Source organism: Palaemon carinicauda, chromosome 8 (genome assembly GCF_036898095.1).
Source record: "Palaemon carinicauda isolate YSFRI2023 chromosome 8, ASM3689809v2, whole genome shotgun sequence".
Taxonomy (NCBI): domain Eukaryota; kingdom Metazoa; phylum Arthropoda; class Malacostraca; order Decapoda; family Palaemonidae; genus Palaemon; species Palaemon carinicauda.
In genome coordinates this window covers 152,414,493-152,419,492 of record NC_090732.1, presented here as the reverse complement: position 1 = coordinate 152,419,492, position 5,000 = coordinate 152,414,493, and positions in this window count along the sequence as shown.

Below are 5,000 nucleotides of genomic sequence, written 5' to 3'. Positions count from 1 at the left end.
TGCAACACTTCCATATGTCTTCACAAATCGTATATTTTGAATGCACCAATGCCTGTCTTTGTATTAGATGCAACAAACTTTTAAGTCTCCATCATTCATTACTGTGCGCTTCGCAAAGTAGGAAATGAGAGGAGCATAATACAAATTCATTAACATACAGTATAAATGTCAATTAAATAGTGAAGGAAAGTTAGACTCGGGTAATTATACCTCTCCAGAGTTTTATAATTTATTTGAAAAAAATAGGGATATTAGTTGAAGATGATATCAGGGGATGGATGCACGGAAAAGGGGCAATTAGGTCACTGCGCTGGGACCAGGGAGGCCTTATGAAGAAGAAAAAATAGAGTTTGTAAAACAAGGCACTGCAATGACCCATAAGTAACAACGTTGTTATTGTTTTTAGAATGATTTATTGTTAGCTTGTTCCCATCATTTATTTATTTCCTTATTCCCTTTCCTCACTGGGCTATTTTTCCCTATTGGAGCCCTTGGGCTTATAGCATCTTGCTTCTCCAACTAGGGTTGTAGCTTGGCTAATAATAATGATAATAATAATAATAATAATAATAATAATAATAATAACTACTTTTCACCACGAAAAGTTCGTTGCCTCCCAGGAGGAAACGGATGTAGGCAAACCTCTGATTTATATTCTGAATTGCACAAAAGATAAGAAATTCTTGAGACAAGCAGAAAACTTTCTCGAAGACCATATACTATTTCATTTGCAGATATTATTGCATCAGGTGACATCAGAGCTGCCATAAAGAATTTCTTTCGTAATAAGTTATTTGACTGTGATGGCTTCTCTGAACGAGCTGTCAAGTTTTTCCATTGAAAAATAATATTTTTGAAAGTTGCTACAATCAATGTGTACATAATTCATCCAAGTGTTTTGCAGAATAATTTTTCCAATTACATTTATTTCCAATATTTAGAGACAAAGACCTCCACACAGAAATTGGATTTTTATTCTTACATCTGTCTGGAATCTTATCAAGTTGTATTTTGATATCCAAAATATGACTTAGAAAAACAAAATTCTTTGTGATTTTGTAAACAGACCTGATGATGTCCATGACCTACTCCGAAACCATTAGCTATTACTGAATAAAGATATTGTAAATATAAGTACTGGTTTTAATATGCTTTTAATATCTTTTAATAAGAATACGCTTTCTTACAAAATAAATGTGTTGGGAATTTATCTTATATATATCATTCATATATATATATATATATATATATATATATATATATATATATATATATATATATATATATATATATATATATATATATATATATATTTATATATATATGTATATATATACATATATATATATATATATATATATATATATATATATATATATATATATATATATATATATATACACACACACATATATATATATATATATATATATATATATATATATATATATATATATATATATATCCCTTTTGAATGGGGATACTTTAATGTGGTGGAAGAGTTTGCCCATCGTCATGATCAGCAAAGGTGTACGAGTCAGGGCCACCCACACTAGGTTGGTTTGCTGCAAGTGGTCAGACGATAATTTCCCACCATCACCAATTCGCACTGGCCAGCGTGGTGATGAAAACTGGCCAAACCCCAGACATGAATTGACATTGCTAAGGCCCTTGTCTTGGAGTGGACTAGAAAATGATGCATTTGTTGTTGCTGTTGTTGTTGTTGTATATATATATATATATATATATATATATATATATATATATATATATATATATATATATATATGTGTGTGTGTGTGTGTGTGTGTGTGTGTGTGTGTGTGTGTGTGTGTTTGCAACTTGTGTTGTCTTCTTTATAGAGCTTCAGGAAAATAAATTCCTATACAGAGAGAGAGAGAGAGAGAGAGAGAGAGAGAGAGAGAGAGAGAGAGAGAGAGAGAGAGAGAGAGGAGAGAGAGAGAGAGAGCGAGAGAGAGAGAGAGAGAGAGAGAGAGAATAAAAAAGGGGGAGGGGAAGGATTATTATTTTCTCAAGTGGTTCAAAGGCACAAGCCTTTGAGAAAAGCAGATAATATTTCACTTCGTTAGGTTTAGGAAGACACGTCAAGGGGTGACTAGGATGCGATCGAAAGGTGATTATGGCTCGTCTGATCACCCTTGTCCAGCCTTCGTCTATCCTCCTCTGGGCCCCTCCCCCCTTCCCCACTCATCCCTCCACACAGCGACTATCCTAATAAACACAATCTTGGTCCTCCAACTACACCCCCCAAACCCCCTTCCAGACACCACATCCAGGATTCTCCTTCCTTTTTTTTATTCTTCTTAGGGCACGTTACAGTCACTTTACCTGGGTCCCCCGGTCCCTCTCAATTAATGCCAAACAATTCAAGTTCCTCTGTTTAAATCCCCGCCTCGCATTTTCCTCTCTTTCTTGTTTATCTTTTTAAACTATATCGCTCTATTTATTATCTGAATGTTTCAATGTCCCTTAAATAAGATGTTTTGCCTTTTGAGTTTTGATCCCGCATCAAAATGTAAACAGAATCCTGTTGCAACCAGACTTTTATCTTGAAAATTTTCTGATGTATTCATCATGGATTCTTCGTCCATAAGAGGGAAATGCCTACGTCAATCACATCTTCAACTTTGAACTCTTGTGTTCAGTGCCAGAGAGAGAGAGAGAGAGAGAGAGAGAGAGAGAGAGAGAGAGAGAGAGAGAGAGAGAGAGATAAAAAAAAGTGTACTGGTAAGCAGGCCCGTTGGAAACATGATTCATGGTCCTGCCAACTTACGAGCTTCGATTGTTTGTCTGATTCATCCTGGTCCAGAGGACCACAAAACCAATAATCGGTCCTCTTCGATTCTGAGGCCAAGCGACTGTGACCCTTAGGGCTTCCCGTCGTAAGGCGGATTGTCGAGGAGGAGAGACGGGGGATTCTCAGCCTCCCGGGTCACGCCGGTGTCGATGATGCAGCAGGTTTGGCTCTCACTGTTCTGTCTGGCACCTGTCGGATTAACTATCGCCAACCCAACTGAGAAATTGTCGCATTTTCTCGACGCGGTTCATATTTCACTGGTATCTCTTCTTCATCCTCCTCTCTTTATTTTCTTATTTTTCTTGTCTTTCTATATATTCCTCTGTCTTTTTTATTTACTTGTACATCCTCTCCTTACTTATCTCTGATTATCCCTACTCTTCCTTAAATAATTGGAAGTAATTTTTCATATATTTCTGCATTTGCCATTCAAATTAGTACTTATATATGTAAAGTAAAGCAGATCCTAACTCTTTTTTTAAACTACCTATCAATTTAAGAGAGAGAGAGAGAGAGAGAGAGAGAGAGAGAGAGAGAGGGACTATAAATCATTGGCACTGGAGGTATCACTTTATCGACAGTTCCCATCGGCCAAGTCCTAAAGAGGCAGGTTTTTAAAAGGAACGAAAGCAAATCTTTAAAAATTACATGTATTAAACAAGAATATATATCTTTAAAAAAAAATAAAAGTAAAATACGACTGTAAAGAGAATGAAAATCTAATTCAGACCATCCGATGAAAATATAGATGACGTGAATAGGTCTTTATTGTTTTGGTGATGACTATTTTTATAGAGAGTTTTAGCCAGTGGAAGGGGGTGTAGGGCTTGGGTGTAGACTCTAGTGGATGGAAAGGGGTTGTACATTCCCTTCCCCCACCCCAAAGGTAATAAAGAGAATGACATAACGATACCGACGGTTAAATTGTCGTGTGCCTTTGTGAACTCTCAAGATGTGACCACAAAGGTTACGTAATGAAGACTCGATTTGAGAAAATAGATAGTTCTTGGAATGTCTCTCGCGATATATATATATATATATATATATACATATATATATATATATATATATATACATATATATTTATATATATATATTTATATGTATATATATATGTGTGTGTGTGTGTATGTATATATAAATGTGTGTATGTATGTATGATACATACATATATATATATAGTATACATATATATATATATATATATATATTATTATTATTATTATTATTACTAGCAAAGCTACAACCCTAGTTGGAAAAGCAAGATGCTATAAGCCCAAGGGCTCCAATAGGGAAAAATAGCCAAGTGAGGAAAGGAAATAAGGAAATAGATAAATGATGAGAACAAATTAACAATAAATCATTCTATAAACAGTAACATCAAAATAGATATGTCATATATAAACAATAAAGACTCATGTCAGCCTGGTCAACATAAAAACATAAGAAACATATATATATATATATATATACGTATGTGTGTGTATGTATAACATATACATACATTAGTATATATATATATATAGAGAGAGAGAGAGAGAGAGAGAGAGAGAGAGAGAGAGAGAGAAATCGTAACGAACTACAAAACATAAAGAGTTTACAAGACGGAATCAGCCAAATTCTGTCCAATACCAAATGCATATGTTTTAAGGGAAGTTGGTATGCATATCAAATTATCAATGAGGATCACATTTAATTGTGACTTTGACGAAGTAAATTATACTTAGAATACACAAAAGCTTTAGAATTAACATACTGATAAATCAAAAGAACAACAAATTACCTTTAATTTGAAAATAAAATAATCAAATCACAATAATTAAGGATCAAGGGAACCCCTTATATTTAAGGAAACTTAAAGAAGTAGTAAAAAAAATAATCATTCTATTTATACACCCTTTCTAAATATATATATCTGGCTTGAATTGCAGTAAATATAAGCAAACCTTTATGGGAGTTCATAAAATAATTCATGGTTACGAATGGTCTGGCATCCCATTTATATCAGGCCACGCGAGTTATTACTTGGTCAACAGTTTTCAAAGAGACACTTGTAAAGTTTATTTCAATTATACGTAAATATTGATATGATATGATCGGGAGAATTTCAATGTTCTATTTGGCTGATTTATGGTCTGCATGAGATCCATTGCCACGTGCATCAATTTTTGAAAGTCTGCTA